Source organism: Canis lupus, chromosome 8 (genome assembly GCF_003254725.2).
Source record: "Canis lupus dingo isolate Sandy chromosome 8, ASM325472v2, whole genome shotgun sequence".
Classification (NCBI taxonomy): Eukaryota; Metazoa; Chordata; class Mammalia; order Carnivora; family Canidae; genus Canis; species Canis lupus.
In genome coordinates this window covers 45,030,632-45,043,858 of record NC_064250.1, presented here as the reverse complement: position 1 = coordinate 45,043,858, position 13,227 = coordinate 45,030,632, and the positions used below count along the sequence as shown (strand labels likewise).

The 13,227-nt window shown below is 36.8% G+C and overlaps 1 protein-coding gene across 1 annotated transcript in view; it reads right to left on the bottom strand.

The window, feature by feature from the left end:
- The window catches only part of SIPA1L1 (signal induced proliferation associated 1 like 1), a 387,762-nt gene that overhangs the window by 339,098 nt on the left and 35,437 nt on the right, over positions 1-13,227 (bottom strand). The gene's annotated exons all lie outside the window — the stretch shown is intronic.

The following is a 13,227-nucleotide window of genomic DNA, read 5'->3' as shown; positions in this document are numbered from 1 at the left end:
AACATATAACTTCTTCAGTGACAATAAACAGGAGTCTTTAGAAAGCATCTCAAAATACCAGGACAAACATGGAGCAACTTAGAGGTCTGTAAATTCTCGAGCATCTTTTAAATAACAACATTTAGCAATAATGGCATTTAACGAGCTGTCTGTTCTACCTTCACGCTGGACTAGAACCAGGCTATGAAAGTGTTACAAAATGAGCTTATTTTGAGAAGCATAGGACAAGTTTTCCACTATGAAGAACATTATACTAAAAGTTATTTGCAAGAACCATTCAATTACCAAAGAGCATAAATACAAATACTTAACTTCCTGACTGTCCAAGAGCACATTAATTACTGAATATACTGCCTTACACAGATGCCTCACTTTATAATTTTTTAAAGACTACAAGGATGGTGCCCTTAGCAAGCCTGTGAAGTTTACATTTCCCACTCACAGGTGAAGAAAGGCAGTGACTTACCCAAATTAAATGACTTACCCAAATTAAAACAGTAACTCAGTGATTTTTGAATTCTGGGTCAAGGAAGCATATATTGTATACAACAGGCATAATGTGTTTATCTTCAAAAAGAAGGCACGTGAAAGGATATGGCAACAACTGGGGTGCCTGGCTGGTTCAGTCAGTTAAGCTTCAGATTCTTGATTTCAGCTTAGGTCATATGACTATCTCAGGGTCATGGGATCCAGCCCCATGTCAGGCTCCACACTCTGTACAGAGTCTGCTTGGCCCTCTCCCTCTGCTCCTCCCACCATGCTCTATCTCAAATAAATAAATAAAATCTTAAAAAAAAATAATATGGCAACAATTAATAAATTCTCAAAATTCAAAGGGTAATGAATCATTTATAACATGTCTAACTCCTCCACCAAAAAAATGACAGTACTAGGAAAACTATAAAATGGAAAATGTACAAATCGCTGCTGATTGTCTACCAAACCCAAAGTAAACACCACTAACATTTTCTAATGTAAATGAAATCCACAGCAGGAAATACATTAGTTTTCAAATCACTGAAATTGCCTCCCAACACACATGTGCACACGTGCGTGCACACACACACACACACACACACACTTGCACTTTCTTCTTTTCCATACACAGCAAAGAAGTAACATTGAATTAGGGATTTACATACTAAAGATCAGTTTTAAAATAATGTACATTAATTTTAAAAGCTTCATGTAAATAAACCAGAAAGTAGATGGACAAAAGAATAGGACAAAAGTAGATGACTGAATATATGCTTACTTCCATTCCCTCCAAAAAGAACAATAAATAAAAGAAAAATGAAATTAGACACAATAGAATATTAGAGATATCTACAAAATTCCAAAAGATGAGAAACCAGTGCATAACTGGAAACTGATTTAGTAAACTGGAGAAAGTTGAAACCTAACTGCCAAAGACCAGGAGTGATGAGGCCATCAGGAAGAGTATTCAACTAAAATTAAAGGTCTGTTCATGATGGAGAATTCCAGAAAGGCTAAAAACTGAGTTACTATGTAAGGGTTGAGGCTGAAAACAAAAGGAATTGGTTTACAGGTCTGTATTAAAGGACCAATTCTTTAACCCAACAACTGAGCAACTTATTAATAAGCATGAGAACAGGGTTTTTTCTGAATGCAGCTAATGAGAGCGTTTGGCCAGGCATGACTCAGGGAAGGAATGAGTCTCTGCACTGAAACCATGAGTAGAGGGCCAGCCAGACTCAGAATGGATGACTCTTCTAAAGAAAATGACCGACCTGAAAGAGAGGAAAAACTGAAACTGGCACCTAGGGACTCCCAATGAAACAGCAGGGCCCAAACTCATCATCCAGAGGAGAACATCAGACACTAGTCCCACCATGCACGCTGAGTTTCTAATCAACTTTTAAAATGAAGAGCAAGACCAGAGAAAAAAGAACATTATAAAATGAACAATTTGTCATAAGATAGAACAATTACAAATGTATATGCATCTCAAAATAGAAGCAAAAATAGAATTAAGGAAAGAAAAAGACAATGACATGATTATATTAAGAGATGTTCACATTATATCTTAGTAATTGATAAAATTAGACCCAAAAGAAATCAGGAAAGACTCAGACAATCTGAACAACATGATCAACCACCTTGACCTAACTGACATTCACAGACAATCTAAAACTGAAGAATACACATTCCCTTCAAATGCACATGGCACATTACCAAGATAGACCATATGGTGCACTATAAAGCAAGTCTCAACAAATGTAAAAGGATTGTAATCACACAAAGTATATTCTCTGACAACATAGAATTAAATTAGAAATCAGTAACAATAAGATATCTAGGAAAGTTCCAAAAGTATGAAAACTGAACAACACACCTCTAAATAGTTCATGGATCAAAGATAAGATCAAAAAGGAATTTAGGAAATATTTTTAACCAAAGAGCAACAAAAATAAAATATATCAAAATCTGGATGCAGCTAAAATAGTACTTAAAGGGAAACTTAAAACTTTAAAATGCTTAATATAAGAAAATAAAAAGGATCTGCCACCATGACCCTAAGGCTCTCCCTTCAGAAGTCATAAAGAACAGAGCAAACTAAACTCAAAATAGAAGGAAGAAAATAATAAAAGCAGAAGTCAATGAAATAGAAAACATACAAACACCAGAGAAAACTAATAAAACTAAGAGACATCTTTAAAACACCTGTCATAACTGACAGACTTGTAGTTAGATCGAAAATAGAGACAAAAGACAAATAAATCACCAGTACCAGAAATGGAAAAAACATACCACCAGAGATCTTACAAACATTTAAAAAGATAACAAGAGAATAAAATGTGTAACTTTATGCCAACAATTTGAGCACAACTTACATACGATGGACAAATATGCCGAAAAATAGAATCTATCAAAATTGGCATAAGAAGAAACAGAAAATCTAAATAGCCTTTATCTTTTAAAGACAGTAAATTTGTTATCAAAAACATTCTTAAAGCACAAAAGAACAACTCCAGGTGATTTCACTGTTAGATTCTATCAAACATTCAAGAAGGAAATTTAACTTTTTCAGAAAATAGAGAAGGATCACCACCCAACTCATTTTTTTAAAATATTTTATTTATGAGAGAGGCAGAGACACAGGCAGAGGGAGAAGCAGGCTCCATGCAGGGAGCCCGACGTGGGACTTGATTCCGGTCTCCAGGATCACACCCCGGGCTGCAGGCGGCGCTAAACTGCTGCGCCACGGGGGCTGCCCACCCAACTCATTTTATAAGGTTAGCATAACGCCAATACTAAAACCCAACAAACACATTATAAAAAATGAAAACGACGGAGCTGTATGCCTCACGAATATAAACACAAATCTTTCACAAAATTTTAGCAAATTAAATCCAGTAATATATTAAAAGGTACATTATGAGCAAGTAGTACAGTTTATCCAAACAACTGGTTAACATTTGAAAAATCAATCAACATACAAGTAAAAGAGAAAAATCTCAAGATCAGGATCAGATGCAGAACAGGTATTTGACAAAATCCAACAATTCATGATAATACTCCCCACAGAGTAGGAAGAGTTAGAGAACTTCCTGAAACTGATGAAGACCAACTGCGGAAAAATTGCTAAAGCCAACATCATGCTCAAAGATGAAAAACTGACTTGTTTTCCCCTGAGACAAAGAATAGGCAAGAATGTCTCTACTTACACCACATCTTGGCCAGTACTAGCAGGAGGTCCTAGCCATTCAGGAGGGCAAGAAAAAAAATTTAAATAAAAGGCATAAAGATCTGAAAGGAAGAAGAAAAACTTATCTGCAAATCCCACAATTGTTTATGTACAACACTCCAGGGAACTACAAAACAACTACTAGAACTAATAAATGAATTTAGCAAGACTGTAGGATACAAAGTTGATGTAAAAATAGACAGCCAAGTATTTTCTTACAAATTAGCAGCAAACAATTAGAAAATAAACTTTTTTTAATCCCACTCTTGAACATATGGATATCGATGTGTGTGTGTGTGTATACATCCCACCAAAATGAGAGAATCAACAGAGATGACAACACAGAACCCAGAAAACAGAAGACAAATCAAAGAAAAAAACTACCAAGGGAATCCCCATTCCCCAACCAAGATGGTGATAAAGAGGAGTCCCAAAATGGCAGTCCTGTGGAGGCTGGACAGCAAGTCATTCACCAATAGGACATGAAACTCTGGGACTGACAACACCAGAAAAACTGGAACTGACGGACACTCTAATATGTTTTATTATTTGAGTCTTTATAGTTCCAGCAGAATGTTTAGAGCAAAATCACTGATGAGTAGAAAGCTAAGCCAATTAAAAACAAAGTAACCAGTATCTCCAAGTTAGAGAAAGAACAAGTAATTATTGAGTATTCTGTGGCTGTCAGCAATTTTTTTTTAAAGATTTTATTTATTTATTCATGAGAGACCAGAGAGAGAGAGAGAGGCAGAGACACAGGCAGAGGGAGAAGCAGGCTCCATGCAGGGAGCCCAATGTGGGATGCAATCCTGGGTCTCCAGGATCACACCCCGGGCCAAAGGCAGGTGCCAAACCATTGACCCACGCTGGCAATTTTTAAGTAATACTGTAAATATTAAATAACAGCTTGACCAAAAATTAGATAAAATTATCACTAGGAGTAGGTGCCCAGCTGGCTCAGCTGGTAGAGCATGTGATTCTTGGTCTTGGGGTCATGAGTTTAAGCCCTACATTGGGTGTGAGCCTACTTAAAATTAAAAAAAAAAAAAAAAATTATTTAATTATCACTGGGAGGATGGAGAAAGAAAAGTCAGTAAGTTAATTAAATCCTCATCCTCTATGGGAAATAGTCAAAAGATAATGCTTAAGAGTTGAAAAGCTGAGACCTAGGAATAAAAATAAGGTACTTAAATATATGGCAGTAAATCCCAGAGTAAACGCTAAAAAAGAAAACCTGAAAATGGTTGCTTCTGAAGAACAACAGGTGGAGCACAGGGTTTTCTCAAGTCTGGTTACAATTTTACTTACTATTTAAACCAGGGATATTTTCACTTTGCTAAAAAGTAAAATAAAATAAGTTTAAAATAAAAAATAAATATTTCAAATAAAAATCTATACTGTCAACCTTGGGGTCTCTGTCAAGGAAATATTTTTAACTGAATTTGCTTTCTCTAAACAAGTCTCAGACAAAATCAGTTTGAATAAAACACATGAAATATATATACACAATTACAAAAAATTTAGAAACTTACTTTTAAAAAAACAAGTAGTTAAAAAATAAATAAATAAATAAATAAAAAATAAAAAAACAAGTAGTTAAATAAAAACATTTAGCAAAAATTAAGATTACAGAAACACTAAGGCCCATATCAAATATATCCAATTTCCTGATAAATACCACAAATAATAATTAAGAAAGCAGAATATTTTTTCAAAAATATTCCCATCAGGGGCACCTGGGTGGCTCAGCAGTTGAGCATCTGCCTTCAGCTCAGGGTGTGATTCCTTAGTCCCGAGAGGAGTCCCACATCGGGCTCCCTGCATGAAGCCTGCTTCTCCCTCTGCCTGTGTCTCTGCCTCTCTCTGTGTCTCTCATGAATAAATAAATAAAATCCTTAAAAAAAATTTTTTTTCAAAAATTTAGCCTCAAAGCATATTTAATATGCTCAAAAGGCCTTTCTACCTACAGTAATAGGCACTTTATTTCTGTTGTTCGGCTCCCCACAGTAACATGGGCTACTTTCCCATACCACCTAAGAGCTCCAAAGACCAGTTTCTCACATTCATACAGAGATATTCCTCAATACCCCTCAGAGGGCACATTACCAGTCATTTCTAACAGAATGACTCTAAACTCCAACCCATCCAATCTCTAAAAGGTGAATTACTTCTGAGGGTAAGTTTTGAAAAACAGCTTTCAAGTCACAAAAATACCAGGAAGGAAGGGGAGAAAGAGACGAGAAAATATGACAAAATTCTGAGAAACATACACATTTTTAAAATTCTTGTAACATTTTAACTCATTCCTCTGGATGTTAAGTGAGAGGCTTTCTGGAAACCCTGAAATAATATTCATAGCTCCATCTAATCAGAAACATTCCAATTAAATGAATGATATTAATGTAATTATCTAAGAAAACACTCAAGGGAACTCTACAGATAGTTTCTAGAATAGACTCCATCCTGTGGGGCAATTTCTCACTGAAGATGTATGTGGCCCATGTACTCATTCCAGTGTTTGTGAAGTGTAATCTATGATTATGCAATTGAACCTTACAGCCACCTCAGGCCATTCTGTGTTTAAAGAGATGTGTTTATGTCTATATCCTGCCAAACAACCATTATACCACTTAACCTCAGTTTAACCACTGCCTGAATGAACTTGTTAGGATTATACTGAGATACAGACACAAAACAAATAATAAGCTAAGAAATGAGATGTCCACATACTAAAAGGGGGGGCAGAGATCCTTACATAATATCCCTTAGTCACCACGGAAAATGTACTTGAGAATTTACATCCTAAAAACTTAAAATTTAAATACAGAACAGAGATAAAAATAACAAATGCCAAATTCCAAAAAGAAATGAATTCCTCTGAAGGGTGGGGTGTGTCATCTCAGAAAGCTGCCCCAAATACAATGTTGTTTCTGGATCTACCCAACCAAATCAGTAAATCTACAAACAAGAGACAAAAAATGAATCTGAGAACAGTTTTACAATGTGCTGTATGGAGTACACTGCACTAGGTTATTGACTATAATCTACTGCCTATCAATGACAAAAGTCACTACCACCACAAAAAAAAAAAAAAAAAAAAAAAATAAGCCACTACCACCTAATTACTTCCTAGGATCAAAGCCCACTTTGTGGGTGCCAGACTAACTCTTGGCGAACAAATCCACGCAGGAAAGTGAACAAGCACATTCATTCTCTTCTGCCTGTCAATTATCAAAGATGTACTGGCCAAAAATATTTCTTTTTAAAAATGCTTAGAAATTAAAAACCAGGAATGAGACAATACACTGATGTTTGAAGTGTCCTTTACCATATGTTTTCTTACTTTTTAATAAAATAAACAGTTCGGTCTATAAGGCTAAGAGTCCAGCAAAAGATCTATTTCAATTAACCAGCCACCATATTTTAAGGCTTAAAAAGGAGAGATGCTTTAAGGAGACTGAGTAAAGGTTAAGAAGTTGATAGCCACCATCACATGTACTCTACGATGCCACTTAGACCTCAATTTTATCATTCAAGTGAAAAGTGACATAAGACTACACAAATACGTGAAACCATGTCTTTGCTAAAACTCCATCTATAATGATTATTTTTGAGAAATAACCACCCATAGCCACTTAAAATATCAAAACTATGCCTATAATAAAATCATAAGAGCCTGTATTTCAATGTACTTAAAAACATATCACAGGCTGGGGCAGCTAGGTGGCTCAGTCAATTAAGCGGTGATTCTTGATTTCAGCTCAGGTCACGATCTCAGGGTCATGAGATTAAGCCCCCCATCAGAGTCGTGCTGGGCATGGAGCCTGTTTAAAATTCTCTCTCTCCCTCTCCCTCTGCCTGCCTCTCACTTTCTCTTTCTCTCTCATTCTCTCCTTCTCTAAAAAAATAATTAATTTAATTTAAAAATAAAATAAATTTGAGGGTGCATTCTGGTACTTCCATCAACAGAGAATAGATCATTTTAATCTTTCATTTGTCATGATTGAACAAACCCTTCCGGCAGTATTTTCCTTATTACTCAAGGCTAGGGGAAGCATTACTAGAATTCCATTTCGCAATTCATCTACATTACCACTGACGAATGTTCTCGCAAGTTATTTCTTACTCACGCTACTATAATTTAGGACTAGCGGCAGATGAAGTATACAGTGAACTATTTAGTCAAATATTATGTTACCATTGAGGAAACAATATTCATTTATCAAGGTTATCCTGTTAGTTAATAAATAGAATTCAGTATCAACTTCCCTTTTAATGGCCTCTTTCACTCCAAAATACCAACTACTTATTCAATAAGCATTTTCTTTTATTATATTATGATACTGCTTTTATTATAAATACTTTCTACAAAATGGATACTCCAAAGCATGGACTGTGTTTGCAAAGGTTAAATTATTACTGGTACTAAAAAGCAAAATATACAAATATAAGTAACTGACAAAGTAAACTGTGATGTCATCAAGGAGATGTACCATCTCTGATTCAGTGAATTTCTGGCACTGTTAGCATCATAGGTGGAAGCAGGCCCTTTGAATCCTAGACCCATAACTAGCCATGGGCAAGTGATCTGACCTCTCTGATCCTCCATTTCTAAATGTTTAACCTGGAGACCACCACCAGTTTCACTAGGTTACTGAAAGGAATTAATAGGGCCATTTATATAATAAGCTCTTAACCCAACACCCGACATAAGTAAGTACTGGCCAGCTTGCTGCACTGCCTATGTTAGTCAAGGGAAAAGTATAGAGCAATCACACCTAAAGGAGTTAAGAAATATGGGGATCCCTGGGTGGCGCAGCGGTTTGGCGCCTGCCTTTGGCCCAGGGCGCGATCCTGGAGATCCGGGATCGAATCCCACATCAGGCTCCCGGTGCATGGAGCCTGCTTCTCTCTCTATGTCTCTGCCTCTCTCTCTCTCTCTCTCTCTCTCTCTCTCTCTCTCCTCTCTCTGTGACTATCATAAATGAATAAAAAATTTTAAAAAAAAAAACGTTTAAAGAAATATGCATACTAATCTTTAAAAGTCTATCCAAATAGTGAAATGATAATACCACAAAATAAAACAAAATTTACAAAGATCATATGAAAAAGTTCTCCACAATCTAGTATATTTCACCAAATTTTTTTTAAAGTCTAAGTTCTATACTGACTTGAGTAGAAAATGTCTAAGATTTCATTCACGAAACATCTATTACTTTATTACTTCATCTCCCAGTATTTGTAAAACAGAATAAATGTTTTAGTAAGAATTAACTAATGGTTTAATAAGAGTTAAGAATGTTCATTAGCATTTTTTATAAAAGTAAAAGATTGGAAACAGGCTAAGTGTCCACCAAAATGGAAATACATGAAAAAAATCTTGCAGCTATAAAAAGAACAAGAGGAGTTTATATATACTAATATGGAATGATACAAGACTTGGTGTTAAAAAAAATACAAAATACGTAAGACTCTATATTAATACAACCAAAGAAAAAAAAGTATGTCACATGCATACATATTTACATATTTAAATTCATACACAAAGGATCAAAAGTATGCAACCAATGGTGACCTCTTGGTTTCGCATAAATCTGTTATTTTACTATATCAGTGAGATCATACTTACACATTACTTGTGTAATTTATGAACCTCAAGGAAAGTTAAAAATAAGTTTTAGAAAGCACTGTATACTTTACAAAAGGATTTTACAATTCTTTAAATAAATCCTTTAATAAATAGGGGTGTCTGTTAAGTATCTGACTCTCAATTTCCGCTCAGATCTTGATCTCAGGATCTTGAGTTCAAGCCCCGTGTTGGGCCCCATGTTGTGCTCCACACCTAGTATGGAACCTACTTAAAAAAAAAAAATCCTTTAACATAGTATCTAACTTGATCTTCTTTAGCTTCTAGAATTTAAGGTAGTATCCCTTATATTTAAAGTGAGAACAGACTCAGGTATTTATTAATCCTCGGTTAATAAATGCAGAGTCAAATAGAAACATACTCCCCCTGACCCTAAATTCAGTGTTCTGATCCTCACACTACAGTGTGAAGTGTCCAGAAACTGAACATGCAGTCATCTACAAGACTCTCTAAATCTCCATACTGCTTCTACTCATATGAGAGTCTGGAATGTGGAGGAAAAGGCATTCTGGTAGGAGTCCAGGATTAGGGTCCAGTCTCAACTACATCATTACTAAGACTTCATGGTAAATCAAACTCTACAACAATGATTCTCTAGGGGACTGCACATCAGGTTCAACAGTGATGTTTTTAAATAATACTAATACTCAAGCCTGATCTCCAGATATTAGAACTTAATCTGGGTCATTAGTATGTTTATTATAAGCTTCCCAGGTTATTTTAAGGTAGGGCTTAGTTAAGACCACAGATATCCTTATCTGATAAAAAATAAAAATAAAAGATATTAAAAACCACTTATGCTATATATATACTTTGCAAAGCTGAAACAAGGGATGCATGTTATATGGGAAAGTCCCCTATAAACAATAAAACACCTCACAAATGTAAAGGAATTATTATTCATTCATTCAAACATGTACCACGTCTTCCATGTGCCAGGCCAGAGAGAGAAGGCATCACCTTCCAGAAGCTGGAAAACTGCCATGCCCTCAATAATTGCTGAGCCATGGGAAAAGGCACAGCAAAGGCACAAAGGTGGTGGTGACCAGTCCAGCCTTAGGGTCCAGCCTTGGGTGATGGTGGGAAGAGGGCTTAGAATGGCCCTCAGAGAGGTGCCTAGGCAACTCAGTCAAGTGTCTGACTCTTGATTTTGACTCAGGTCATGATCTCAGGGTTGTGAGATCAAGCCCATTGTGGGGCTCCACACTCAGCATGGAGTCTGCTTGAGATTCTCTCTCCTGCTCCCTCTGCCACTCCCCCCACCACTGGCATATGCAAATGATCTCTTTCAAATGATAAATAAAACTTTTTTTTTTAGATTTTATTTATTTATTCATGAGAGACACAGAGAGAAATCGAGGCAGAGACACAGGCAGAGGGAGAAGCAGGTTCCTCACAGGGAGCCAGATGTGGGACTCGACCCCAGGTCTCCAGGGTCAGGCCCTGGGCTGAAGGTGGCACTAAACTGCTGAGCCACCTGGGCTGCCCAATAAATAAAACTTTGAAGAAAAAAAAGGCCCGCAAAGAGGAGACCCTCAGCTAGATCCTGGTATTCTGAACAGAGGGCACACCACCAACAGGCTAGTAGTTCAAGATGGCCAGAGGTCCCTCAAAGGATGGTCTCAGGATCCTAAGGGTCCTTAAGACCCTTTCCGAGGGTCTGTGAGGTTAAAATTGTTTTAATATGGGGCTCCTGGGTGGCTCAGTGGTTAAGCATCTGCCTTTGGCTTATGACCTGGTCCTGGGATTGAGTCTCACTCACATCAGATTCCTCACAGGGAGCCTGCTCTCCCTCTGCCTATGTCCCTGCTTCTCTCTCTCTCTGTGTGTGTGTCTCTCATGAATTAATAAAATCTTTTAAAAAACTGTTTTAATATTAACACTAGCACACATCACCACCAAAACCTAGGAATAAACCAAATGTTCTCCAACTGGTAAATGGACACACTACAGTACATTCATACACTGGAATAAGACTGAGCAATAAAAAAATTAAAAAATAAATTATTGATACACACAACAGCATGGATGAATTTCAAATGCACTATATTAAATGAAAGCCAAATTCAAAAGGCTACAACCATACAATTCCATTTACATGACATTTGGAAAAAAGCACAACTATAGGACAGAAAAAAGGTCAGAGGGTGCTAAGGCTAAGGGCAGGGGAACATTTTGGGGTGATGGAAATGTTCTATATCTTCACTGTGGTTAGACAACCACATGCATTTGTCAAAACCCAGAGAACTGTACACTAAAATAGGGTGGATCGCACTGTATAGAAGTTACACTTCAATAATTTTAACTTGTAAAAATAATAGTATGCTATTTGCCTTTTTCCTTCTCTTTCTCTCCTAAATGTACAGTGTTTGCCAGAAGCCGCATGACTAATGGTGTCATCACTCTCCAGCTACGAGAGTGCAAGCTTGTATATTCTTAATGTTCTAAATTTTTCTCCACTTCAACACAGTGATGGATATAATCAACATAAACACAAAAGCTCTCTTGGGGCTTCAACAATTTTAAATTAGTTTCTGAGACCCAAAAGTTTGACAACCACTGCTATAGGTGGTAGGGAGGCGCAGAAGAATTCTAAGCAAAGGGTAAGGGTATCTAAACCCCCAGGAAGAGTCGTGCAGGGAGATGAGTAAAGAGACACTACCAGGGCGCCTGGGGGGCTCAGTCAATTAAGCTGCCAACTCTTGTTTTCGGTTCAGGTGCTGATCTCAGGGCTTTGAGATGGAGCCCCACATCGGGCTCCCTGCTCCGTGTGGAACCTGTTTAAAAGACTCTCTCCCTCTCATTCTACCCCACTCCCTCAAATAAATAAAAATAAATCTTGAAAAAAAAAAAAAAAAAAAGGAATTACTACAGAGGTCTGACTAAGGCTGATCCCAGGAAGGAACGGAAAGAAACTATGTCCACACACCATCTGCAGCTTGTTACAAACCCAAGCCAGTGTCTCTCTACTGAGCTCTCTATGTTGGTGTGTTAATGTTTTGCAAATGAATTTCTGTCAGCTAGTAATATAGTCAGGAAATGAAACCTGCTAAAAGAGCCATTCTACAATGCATTACTAGTAAGTGATTTGGGGATTACTCACTCTTCAAACGATGCCAATAATTTAAAACTGAGTTTTATATATTTTAAACTTGAAAAATAACCATCCTGAGGAGGTACAAAAAGCTAATATGGGGGGGAACTTCAATACCTCAAAATCAATTAGGAAAACTAGATAACTGATTAAAAACCAACATATCACTTCTCTGAAATACACTTTCATTTGTATCCAGAAACACTATGACAATCCCAACTCAGCACAATGCTCTATGTGTAAATGTGAGTTTTACTTGGTGTGAGGGGGGAGGTGTTTATCTTTGGTCTACACAGTCCCTTTTCCTCCTGGGGGAAATTCATTTCTAAAACACTGGCCCTATACATTCCACATTACTTCAAGTACAGAGCTTTTTCTATAATCTTCTTATGCCCACAACTATTAGAGTACTTTGGGATGCCACAGAGGTAAAGAAATTAATGTGAAAACCATCTACATCTTTAAACTTTGAATACATGGAAATCAGATGATAGATCAATCAGTCATGGGAAGGAAGTGGTAGGTATTAGAAGGAAGATTTCCTCTACCTAAAAAAAGGAAAAACTTAAATACAATTTTATAAGCCATTTTAAATGAGTATGTGTGCGTGTAACTGCCATCACATACTGCTTCTCTAAGGGTTTTAAGTAGCCAACCCCTGTGACATGTCTGTAATCCCAAAGAGGTAGAAACCTGTCTAGAGATGTCAATTTGCTTTTAGAAAGTTCACCTATACTTCCGTTCATGGGAAAGGAGGTAGGGGCATGCCAGCCTTCT